The sequence below is a fragment of the Capsicum annuum genome, chromosome 3, assembly GCF_002878395.1.
Source record: "Capsicum annuum cultivar UCD-10X-F1 chromosome 3, UCD10Xv1.1, whole genome shotgun sequence".
In the NCBI taxonomy this organism is placed as follows: domain Eukaryota; kingdom Viridiplantae; phylum Streptophyta; class Magnoliopsida; order Solanales; family Solanaceae; genus Capsicum; species Capsicum annuum.
The window spans coordinates 212,826,800-212,840,095 of NC_061113.1; the positions used below are offsets into that span (position 1 = coordinate 212,826,800).

Sequence of the window (13,296 nt, forward strand, 5' to 3'; positions counted from 1 at the left end):
ATGATTAGAAAACAGCCGGGTAGAAATTTCAGATATACCGATTCGTCCCACATGCAAACTTATTACTACCTGCGACCAACTCCTCAAGACGTTCTGATAGAGAAAAGGGATTGGAATCAGACTAATTTGTCGTATAGCGGAAATGATATTTACGAATGGAATCTTAATGGATTAACCGAAAGGTAATTAACAATCCTCGTACACCGCATTATGATGTATTCAATGGTGTGCAAAGCCACTGGTGATAAAGAAAATAAAATTGATAAGGTTATATGTAAAATGATAGTTGTTGGTTTTACTGGCTAACTTCGTGGCTGGTGAGATAATTTTTTGACTATGATAAAAGAGAGGCAATATTTAATGTTGTAGCTACTAGTCCAAGGGTTGATAACCTAGGAAGAGCCCTTCCTGCCAACAGGGAAGATGTTGTTTATACTCTCGTTCTTACAATTTTAGAACATTTTAATAGTAGATTCACCAATCAGTACGAAAAAATTCGTACTCTCTTAAATGGAATTAGATGTAAAACCCTAGGAGAATTTACGTGGTATAAAGACACCTTTCTAAGTCGGGTTATGGAATTACCCGAAAATATATATGCTCATTGGAAGACCAAGTTCATAGACGGACTTCCTCCATTATTTGCTGAAAGAGTTAAAAAGGCTCTTAGAGATTCCGCTGGTGAAATCTCTTGGAAAAAATATACCTATGATCATTTGATAGCAATTTGTACTCAAGAAGGTTAAACCTATGTAACGAGTTCAAATTAAGATTGATAAGCTTAGAGAAAAATCTCAGATATGAGATTTTTGTGCCCAATTTGGTATACCTGAACTAACTTCCACTGCTAGGAAGAAAAGACATAGATATTCCAAAGATGAGCAGCCTTATAGGAAAAAAGAGATCTAGATATAGGTCCAAAGAAGAACGTGAAACTAGAAAAGCTTATAGAAAATCTACTAGATTTTTCAAAAAAGGGTCTAAGCGAGTTCTTGCTAAAATTAAGTGTTACGAATGTGGTAACTTTGGGCATATTCCTCCAAATCGTAAACTTCAAAAGCTTAAATCTTTAGGTCTTGCTGATGATGCGCATGATCAAGTTTATGATTTGTTATACACTTCAGGTTTGAAATCTGATTATAATGTAGAATCTGAATCAAAAAATGATATTGAATTGCCTGATTCATTTAATAATGAAAATGCTAATGTTTGTTTTGATTGTCAAGGTGATACCTGCACTTGTGATGACGCATTTTATAATTTGTAATCCCAATTTGAAGACTTAGACTTAAATGTTCAAACCATTACTTCTGATAATGTGTTAGAACTTTTGAAAGAAGTTTCGGATGAAAAACTTCGTGAAAAGATTATAAATTTGTCTACTAATTCAAAATCGATTACTTTTAAAATTGCTGATAGCCGTACCTTACTTCTAAAACAGCTGATAGTAATTATTTTATGCCTTATTCTATATCAGAGGTTAATAGATATCTTGCTATGAGTTATGCTCTTGGTAAAGATACTTCTTTTGATAATCTAAAAATTGAAGTTGAAAACTTAAAAAAGGAGATTAAATCTCTTAAACAAAATCAAATGATTTGTGATCACAGGATTTCGCAGATTGAGAAAGATATTTCTCCCACACAGATTTCCAAAGGAAAAGAAAAAACTTCCGATAAAAGTGATACAGATGATATTTTTCAAAATTCTCTTGATTTAAAAAATGATTATTTTTTGGGTATGATGCAAATTGTTACTGCCCACAAATAGTATATTAAATGTACTATCTTGATTAATAATCATTTTTCTGTGACTAATATTGCTATGATTGATAGTGGCGCGGATGTTAGTTGCATACCGGAAGGATTAATTCCCACAAGATATTTTCAAAAAACTATTTATATAGTTAAATCTGCATCTGAACATGCTCTTGATATAGAGTATAAATTGTCTAATACTCATATTTGCCAAAATAAAGTATGCATACTGCATTTTTCTTTGGTAAAAAATCAGTTACACCCTCCAATTATACTTGAAACTCCATTCATAAATGTTATTTATTCTTATACTCATCTTGATGTAAAAGGATTTACTACTACTTACAAGAATAAAGAGATATCTTATTCTTTTGTTACAGATCATGTAACTAGAGATGTAAATGCTTTAATTGATATGAAGCAAAAACATGTTGATTTCTTACAGCTCAAATTGCTTAGCATGAATATCTATGATACAATATAATCTTCTAAGATACAAGAAAAAATTAAATTAATTTCTAAACAAATGACTGTTAATATTTGTGTCAATCACCCCAGTGCCTTTTAGAATCGCAAAGAGCATATAGTTACTCTTCCATATGAAGATAGTTTCTCTGAGGATGATGTTCCAACAAAATCATGACCTTAGCAAATGAATACTGAATTAGTTGAATTCTGCAAAAAAGAGATTGATAATTTGTTACAAAAAGTTTTGATAAAACCTTCAAAATCTCCATGGTCTTATACCGTATTTTATGTTAATAACGCAGCGGAGAAAGAACGAGGTGTTCCCAGGCTGGTAATAAATTACAAACTTTTGAATAAATATTTAAAATGGATTAGATATCCTATTCCCAATAAAAAAAGATTTATTATCTCAGTTATACGATGCCAATATATTTTTAAAATTTGATCTAAAATCTGGATATTGGCAGATTCAAATATTTAAAGAGCATACTTATAGAACTGCCTTTAATGTTTCTTTTGGGCGATATGAATGGAATGTCATGCCATTTGGGTTGAAAAATGCCCCATCAGAATTTCAGAAAATAATGAATGAGATTTTTAATCCTTACATGGATTTCATCATCATTTATATTGATGATATTTTAGTGTTTTCGAAAATATTTGAATTACATATTAAGCATCTTGATATTTTCAAAAAAATTATAATACAGAATGATTTGGTGATATCTAAACCGAAAATGAGTTTGTTTCAAACTAATGTTCGATTTTTAGGACACAACATTTGTAAAGAAAAGATCATTCCTATCCAGCGACCTATTGATTTTGCTGGAAAATTTTCTAGAACTCAATTACAAAGATTTTTGGGAAGTCTTAATTATATTTCTCTTTTTTATAAGAATTTAGCTCGTGATTTAGCCCCGTTATATGATAGGCTAATAAAGGATTATAAAGGTTCCTGGACATATAGTCACACTAATTTTGTTAAACGTATTAAACAGAAGGTTTAATCTTTACCCTGCTTAACTTTAGCCAATCCTGCTTGGCAAAATGTTATCGAGACTGATGCGTCAAATATTAGTTATGGAGGAGTACTGAAACAAGTCAATCCTCACAATAAAACTGAAAGCTTGATAAGATTTCATTCAGGTAAATGGACTAATAGTCAGAAAAAATATGCTACGGTGGCTCATGAAATGCTAACCATTGTTGTGTCCTGAAATTTCAAGATGACCTTTATAATCAAAAGTTTTTTATAAAAATAGACGCTTAATCTGTAAAATATAGGTTTGATAAAGATTTTAAACATGATGCTTCAAAATTAATATTTGCAAAATGGCAAGCTCAGTTAGCCCCTTTTGATTTTGAGATTCAATATAAAAAAAGAATTGATAATTCTCTCCCCGATTTTTTTATCTAGGGAATATCTTAGTTAAAATAAATTTTTATACATCGTTTCTTACTGAAAAGACTTTAATTACCATTTTAAAGGTGATACCATTATACAAGGATATTCAAAATCTCATACTTGATAAAATCATCCATGATATGATTGAAGAAGAATTTTCAGTCTTTAATTATAAAAAAATTAGAGATATTGACTGATATGATTTGGAACTATCTGATTAATTATCCTCTTTGCAGTATGGCTACTGACCTACCATGGCAACTAGACAGAGGAAAAGGACAGGGTAGATCAAGAGGAAGATCAGCCTCCGGTAGAAGGAGAAGATCATCCCCATAACAATCATATTCTTAAGAATCATCATACGAATCCTCATCAAATCCTCTAGTAATACAAATGGAAAATAGGAGTTTGATAAACTCCAAGATTTCACAGAAAGACGAATCCTCATCTTTTCAATCAATTTATCTGGAAGATATTCCAGAAGATCATCCGTTATATGGACAATTACAGTCATACTTATCAGCATAAAGGCAAAGTGATACATTTGCTTCCATCACCAGGGAAAATGATGATATCAAACTTTACGAACAACTTAAAAATAGAGAAACGATATTTCTCGTCGAGAATTCTGAGATTCAAAAACAGAACGAACCATGGAAGACACTCCATAAATATTTAATAAACAATTTATATTTCCTGAGTGAGTCATACAAAACCTGTACTTATTACAAAACCATCTTAATAACCACAGGATGTGCAGACTTCGAACACTTTTCTGTGCACAACGTAGAGCCTGGTGTTCATGAATTCTCCAAAGTTGTGATTAAACAGATTGTATCCGCTGAAGATTAGGGTATGACTTCAATGACTGAAAGGTAAATAATGTTTAAGGGTTCCAAAATTAAGTTTACCTATTGTGACTACATTCAGGCTTTTACTAAAGCCCTCTATTGTAACAATGATAAACATAGGCATACTTGATTCACAAAGGTATGTGCAAAGATTTTTGACAGACCAATTCCTAATTGGTTTATATATTGATGGTCTTATCATGGCCTGACCGTCTAGATATTACCTGATGCATTCCTCAAATTATACAAGCAATGAACCAAAGTGTCCCCTTTTCTAAATGAATTATATCACGCAGATCATGTCTGCAACTTAAAAAAAATGATCAAATGTATTTCTTTATCTAATTTTCTATTCCATTAATTCATAAATAGGCTCCAGAATTTGGGATCACCAAAGAACAAGTCCCTTGTTTATACCAAGTGTTTTATATTAATTTTGGGAATAAACTCATAAGGAAAGACCCAAAAAATAAAATTATTGAATGGACAAGAGCTCTTAGACTCTATTGAAAATAAAGTCCGAGAATATTCCACAGCATCTCAAAAGGATATTATTAAGGATAATTCATTAAAGCATATTGCTAGAAGAATCTTTGTTCATGATGGAGATAGGATCGGGATGATTGAAAAATATTTGGAAAAAGTTCGAAGAAATCTGATGAACTCAGTTGATAATCATGATAAGTCTGATACTTTCATAAAAAGTATAACCAGCGATGATATCGTCGACGATGAAAAAGTTCAGGATTCTCAGCCTGTTTCCTAGAACAAACTGCCAAATGATGAAGCATAGCAAGAACTGAAGAATTTCTTAGAAAACTAAAAGGAAAAAATAAAGTGTGATACATATTTACTATGCACGGGACCCGGATGTGGATCCCATAATACTATTTATAGATTCTTTTTTCTTTCTATAAATAGATGTCTTCATTTGTTAGGGAAGGCAAGAAAGTTTCAATTTTCTCTCTTTTCATTTCTCACTCTAGCTTATAATCCTCTCCCTCCTCTCTTGTAAATTTCTCTCCAAGTTTGAATAAAGGCTTGCTGTTAAATACTATTCCGGCCTTACATTTGGCCATTAAAGGTATTTTACTTATTTTATTTTAAGATTATATATTCACTCTCTCTCTTCGGCCATGACTATGTCCGACTAAAATAATTTTCATGTCTATGCTGGAGATCTAATTTCTTTTGTATAATAATCATGAAAGAGCCAGGCTCTATCAAAATGTAAAGAAATTTTTCTATAGTTTCTTGGTTTGGTTCCGAGATGGTGGTACAGTCGAAGTTAATACTACTTTTGTTGGCTTTGTCTTAGTGACTACGTCCAGTAAGCCGTGACTTTTAAGCCCGTTAAAAGATGAAAAAAGGGCATCCTTCTTTACAGTTAGATCTGCTAGACGCATGGGCTCAACTAAAGTATGTATTCAATTCTGACAGGCCCTTTGCTTGGGTAAAAGGCTTTAAGCTTCCATACAGTCAATAATCTATATAAAATTCCTATATATTTTGGTTGATTTTCCGATTTGTTTTTTCGATATTAGTCTATAGGTTTGGATGGCCGCGCGGACTACCGCAGTTATATTTTATTATTTTAAAACTTGATAAATAAATTATGATTAAAGAAATACTATTATTTTTTTCATATCAAAACATCTAAAATATTTGTAATTGTGATTAGTTATAATTTCACTATTAACACATATTTTAAATATTTCAAGGTCAATTTAAAATATATCAGTGTGATCAATAAAAATTAATTAATTTTATTGTTTCAATGTGAATTAGATGATATTTTTAATAAATATTTTTATAAAAATATTTTGCGCATCGCGCGGGTACATATACTAGTTAAATTATATCCCCCAAAATGTCCAAAATTGTTGCACCCTACATACTAATTTATATGATGTCTTTTGTATTTTGAAATTTAAATAAATTTATTATTGATTTTAATTTTTCATGTATTTTTAAATATTTTGAATTATCAATTTATGACTTATAATATATTTTTACCTAGTTTTCAGGTATATAAATTTTAGTTTAAAAATTTTGAAGTTTTTATATGTAAATTAATTATAAAACATAAATTATATGATTCTCGAAAAGAAAAAAGTGTCACATAAATTAAAATATAAATAAAAAGTGTCTTATTAGTCAAGTAAAGATGGAGTAGTCTCACCACTGCACCACAACCTTTGTTGGTAAGTGTTGACGAAGCAGCCACCTCTTACCAGATGAACTTGAGCTCTCAAACAAATGTAAAACAGAAGAAGAAAGTAATGAAATGGTTCTCTACTAATAACTTTTCTGATAAACATTATTTGGGTTGCACATTTGGATCGTTCAGCTTATTAATGGAGAAACAACTTACAAATGAAGTATTGGGCTAACTATTTTATAATAATTTATCTGGGGCCCAATTCATGTTTCAATTTGTATTTGAATAAGTTATTAGAATTACATACTGTCATTAGGAGTCTATCACTATTTTGTAGAAGTCTAGTAGGAGTCTATTTATGTGGTGCAGGAGTTTGGTTAGGAGTTTTTTATTGATCATTGAACGTGTACAGAGTTTTCTATATAAGGTAGACATGTATATATTGTACAACACGTGATAATACGACCAATATTCTCTCAAAATTGCTTTTGTTCTTTCATGGCATCAGAGCAGGAACTCTAATCACCAATTTACTCATATTTTTTCAAAAAAAAAAAATATATTTTCATCATGGTGGAAACAATTGAGACTAGTGGATCCCAGACTACCTCTTCCAAAATGGTTGATCCTAGCCGCTCTTACTTCCTTACTCCCTCGGATTCACCGAGGATGAACCTGATAAATACCAATTTTAATGGAATAAGTCACGAAAATTAAAAGAGGGGCGTGTTGATTTCTCTTTTTGCGAAAAACAAGTTGGGCTTCATCAATGGAGGATGCAAGAGACCAGCTGAGGACTCACCTTTATTTGAACAATAAAGAAGGTGTAACAACATGGTACTGGCCTGGTTTTTGAACTCACTTAGCAAAGAGATAGCAGAGAGTATGATTTACTCTCAAACAGCTGAGGACCTCTCGAATGAACTGGAGCAAAGGTATGGGCAGACAGACGAAACCAAAATGTTTCAGTTGCAGAGGGAACTGAACAACATCTCACAAGCTGCCAGTGTTGTTGCTGGATATTTCACAAAATTGAAAAAGATTTGAGATCAGATAAAGGTACTCAATACTTTTATGATTTATAGTTGTGACTACGATTGTGGTGCAAAAACTCATGATGTCAAAATGAATGAGGATCAACAATTAATTCAGTTCCTTATGGGACTAAAAGAAAATTATTCTGGTCTAAGAGAAAATATTTTAATGATGAAATCACTCTCTACCACAGCACAAGCATATTCAATTATTTTACATGAAGAAATACAAAGAGAAGTGCATATTGGGAACCAAGTTACTTCTGATTCTACTGCTTTTAACGCTAATGTCCAGAAATAGAATAACCAAAAAGGTAATAATGGATACAAGGGAAATAACCAGGTATTGAATTAGTTTTCTAACATAGATATGAGAAGGACAGTCTGTTTTGCTCTTCTTGTAAGAAACGGGGACATGAAAAGGAGAAATGCTATAAGCTTGTTAGATACCCACAATCTTTCAAGTTTAATAAGCCCAAGGGAAGCTATGGAAAAGGCCAGGTAAATTTAAACATGGCAGAAGAGGGGAACACCACGGAACTTCCTAAAAAATCTTTGAATTCACAAGGGTTCACGAATGAATAATGTGATAAGTTGATTTAGATGCTACAAAATGTGCAGGCTAGCAACTCTAATGCTTCAAGTTCTGAGGCAAATCCTAGTGCCAATTTGGTGGGTAAATGCTTAATTTTTTATGCTTTTAATTGTTATTTTACCAACCTAGGATCTACCCTCTAGATAATAAATTTCGGGGCATTACAACACATGACACACGATCATATTCTTTTGCACAATATCAAGCGGCTAGAAATACCCATTCTAGTAAACCTACCAAACTCGTATAAAGTCAAAGTCTCATACTTTGGCTCAGTTACTTTAAAACCTGATATTGTACTACAAAATATACTTTACGTGCCCTCTTTTAAACATAACCTTTTGTCTGTTAATCGACTATGCACACATCTTGACTGTGATGTCATTTTTAACAAACGTGCTTGCATATTACAGGTCCTTTCTCTGAAGATGCGAGTGGTATTTGGTAAAGCGGTTGGTGGCCTTTGTGTACTGGATGAGAATCGTTCAAAGTCTGAAGTTTCAGTTTTTTTTTTTAATTTCTGTTGAGTCTTTTCTAGGAACAAAAGTAAAGTCTTTAAATGTGGAGTCTAGTAATGAGCCATTACCTTTTTCTCAATCAAGTCAGTCTGCTATACATGGAAATTCTCCATCTCAGTTGAATTCTAGTATCAATAAAATCATTGTTTCCGATGTTTTGGACTCTACTAAACTTTGGCATTATCGTTTGGGACATTTACCTTACAATGCTTTAAGGAATATAAAGGATCTTTTAATTCACTCCAAAGATAAACAAGACTTTCCATGTGATATTTGTCCTATGGAAAGACAAACAAAACTACCTTTTTTAACGGGCACCATTTTTTCTAAACAAATATTTGAGTTAATACACAGACACCTGGGGACTCTATAATGCACCAACCTATAAAGGAGAAAGATATTATGTCACTATGTGGATGACTTCTTAATAGCTACCTGGGTGTATCTTTGAAGCACAAAATCAAGTGCTTTTCTGACTTTAAAGTCTTTTTATCTCTTGTTGAAAGATAATTCTCTATTAAAGTCAAAACAGTTCGGTCCGATAATGCTTTTGGGCTAGAAACAGGGACAATTCCCTCGGAATTCTTCTCCTCTAAGGGAATCATACATCAGACCAGTTGTATTGCAACCCCACAATAAAATGGGGTAGTTGAGCGAAAACACAAACATTTATAGAAACATGTAGGGCCTTACTATATCAATCACATCTCCCTAAAAGGTTTTGGGGTAACTGTCTCCTTACTGCAACCTATTTAATCAATCGATTTCCTTCCAAGGTTTTGAATAACAAGTCTTCATTTGAAATGTTGTTTGAAAAATCACCAGATTATAGCCAACTTAAATCTTTTGGTTGTTTATGTTTTATTTCAACATTAACAAGGAATCGTGATAAGCTAATGCCCAGGGATTTACCAGGAGTTTTTATAGGATATCCATTTGGTCAAAAAGGATACAAGGTGTTGAATCTTCAAACCAGACAAGTAATAGTGTCTAGAGATGTTAAATTCTCTAAATCTATTTTTCTTTCTATTCTGGATCTATGTGAAAATTGTTTCCAGCAACCTTTCCTAGTACAACAAGGGACATACCCGTATTTTCTTTTCAAGAAAATGTTCCAGTAAGTGTAGAATATTCCCAACAGATTCCCCCAGAGGAAAACTTAACTTCACCTAATCTTGGTCTTGAGTCTCCTATCAGAAATGATTCGTCATCTCCAGTACATGCACCAAGAAGGTCTACCAAACAACATAATGCACCTTTCTATCTTTCTAACTATATTTGAGATGCAACATATTTTGTGATTTCTCCAAATCCACCACTAATTCCTTTTTATTCTTATTCTTTTAATACTTTTTCCCAACATAACCAACAAATTGTTGACTCAATTTGTAATATTTCTGAACTAAAATCTTACCAAGAAGCAGCATTACAGCCAGCTTGGCAGTCTGTGATGGACAAAGAACTTGAGGCATTAGACACAAATCGCAAATGGGACGTAGTTGAAATTCCACTTGAAAAGAAGGCACTCCCCTGTAAATGGGTGTATAAGGCAAAGGTTAAATCAGATGGCATATTGGAATGTCTAAAAGTAAGACTAGTAATCATAGGAAATATAAAATGAGAAGGCATAGACTATACAGAGATATTTCCTCCGGTTGTGAAAATGACAACCATAAGATGTATTTTGAGTATTATAGTAAAGAGGGGTTGGCAATTATGTCAGCTCGACATCAATAATGCTTTCCTTCATGGTGATTTGGATGAGGAATTATTTATGAAGTTTCCTTCGGCGGTTATTCCTCCATCTAATTCTTATGTTTGTGACTTCGTAAGTCACTTTATAGGCTTAAACAAGCGTATCGTTGATGGTACGCTTGTCTTTCTTCAGTTTTGGGTTCCAGAGGGTTTAATTCATCCCTCAATAACTATTTACTATTCTTTAGAATATGTGGGACTTTGATCACTGTCATCGCAGTTTATGTCGATGATATTTTGATAACAGGAAACAACAAGGATGAGATTGCTGAGGTAAAGCTGTTTCTAAATTCAGAATTTCATATCAAAGATCTAGGCAGATTAAGCTATTTTTGGGGGATGGAAATTCTTCACGAACTTGGAGGTATTGTTGTCACTCAGCATAAGTTCGCCATTGATTTGCTTTCTGAGTTTGATTCTATTGAGGAAAGATCTGTCTCTACACCTCTCAATCCAACCTTAAAACTTTCTTCTGAATGCTGCGAACCTTTCACATACCCAACCATTTATAGAAGACTTTTAGGAAGATTAAATTTCCTGACACACACTCGTCCAGATTTATCATATGTTATGCAAACTTTGAGTTAATATATGCAAAACCCCAAACATGGTCATCTCCAGGCAATAATTCACACTCTTCAATATATACAAAATGATCCTGGATTAGGAATTTTCCTTTCAGCTGAGCCTAATTTACAACTTTTAGGATTTTGCAATGCCGACTGGGCTTCTTGCTCGGATTTTCGACGTTCAGTCAGTGAGTTTTTTCTAAGTTTGGGGAACTGTCCCATTTCCTGGAAATCCAAGAAATAGCAGGTTGTTTCCTTATCAGAGGCAGAATATCGACCAATTCGTTGTTTGGTTGCTAAAATTTCTTGGGTGGTGCATCTTCTCAACGATCTATCGGTTAGTTGTCTCTTCTGATCAATGTTTGTTGTGATATTCAGGCGGCGATCCATATAGATAAGAACCCCATATTTCATGAACACACAAAGCATACAGAATTGGATTGCCACTTCGTTTGTGAAAAATTACTTGATGGATTGATATCTCTGTCTTTCGTACCTTCCTCCTCTCAAATCGCAAACATCTTCACAAAAGCTTTGGCTAGACCCCTTTATCAAAATTTTTGGGCAAGTTAGGAGTCCGATCTTTGGGCTCCCACTTGAAGAGTGGTGTTGACGGGGCAGCCACCTCTTGCCAGATGAGCTTGAGCTTCAAACAAACGTAAAACAGAAGAAGAAAGTAATGAAATAATTCTTTACTAATCACTTTTCTGATAAACATTGTTTGGGCTGCACACTTGGATCGTTCAGCTTATTAATGGAGAAGCAACTTATAAATGAAGTATTGGGTTGACTGTTTTGTAACAATTTATCTGGGGCCCAATTCATGTTTCAATTTGCATTTGGATAAGTTATTAGAATTATATACTGTCATTAGGAGTCTATCATTATTTTGTAGAAGTCTAGTAGGAGTCTATTTCTGTGGTGCAGGTTAGGAGTCTTTTCTTGATCATTGAAAGCGTACAGAGTTTTCTATATAAGGTAGACATGTATATATTTTAAAACACATGATAATAAGATCAATATTCTCTCAAGATTGCTTTTGTTCTTTCAGTAAGTCTAGTTTAACTTCAACCAAAAGTTCTATCTTTCCAAATTTCATTTCTTTAATAGCTTTGAAGCTCTAATTTGAGCTTAGAGTGCAAATTATTTGCTGCCCTTTTTTATGCTAATAGTTAATTTGCTCTACTTTGACCCATTCATTTAAAAAAATATAGATAAATCAGAAAATATTTCTTTAAGGATAATTGAATTTTAAAAATTTATGGACTTGACAACTGATATGAGTTAGAGAATAAGGAGACAATGATGGTTTTGAAAGATGGTAAATTTTTAGACGTGAAAAAATATGGATAAATAACATAAATACCAACTTTTTAAAAAGTAATTATACTTTCTCACACATTTTTAATTATTTTACTCTCTCTCCCTATTAATATACAAAACATAGCCGACATATACATAGCATTCTATGTATATGTTGGGATTTTTGTAATATGTTTAGAGAGTCGCGATTTTTTGTAATATTGAAAACATAAGCTATGTATTTGTGTAATTTTTAGAAAAAAATATTATGATTAAAAGAATCATTTTTTTTAAATTTAATTTGTTATTTTATTAATTCATCAAAAATAAATAGTCTTTACAATAATATGGACCAACCCAAATAAATTTAAAACATATTCAAATTGAAAGGGCCCAATCCTGAACCCGATCCAGTCCAAAATCCCTACTTTAATACCTATACCCATATCAGTAAGTTTTCCTATTTGAATCTTCAACTCAATCGACGCTTGAGCTAACATCTGAGTTGTTTGTCCTTCCTCCATCTTAGTTCTTGCTGAAGCTTTTCATTAATTCTACTTCTTGGTTCTTTATGGCTATTGTATTCATCAGCTTTCAAGAGTGAGAATAACTTACCTCTTTTATGAATTTGGTCTTCCTTTAATTTCGATCTTGAACCATTTTGTACCTTAGATTCTCCTGGGAAAAGACCTATATTTTGTGCTTTGGTGAGGATTAGAAGATTCTAATGGTTGTTATCCTTCCAAGTAAGTACGACCCTCATGTATTTTCTTTTCATGATCTCATCTATTCTTTGACGCTCTACATACTTCCAATTATGACAGAGAGGTGCTCGGATCCTCAATTGATTGGAACTTATCAAGATATACAGGTGTATGTAC

General features: G+C 32.6%; 1 pseudogene; it reads left to right on the forward strand.

Annotated features, from left to right (window-relative positions):
• LOC124896803 lies at positions 1 to 11,686 on the forward strand (annotated as a pseudogene).
• Positions 11,687 to 13,296: the final 1,610 nt, after the last annotated feature.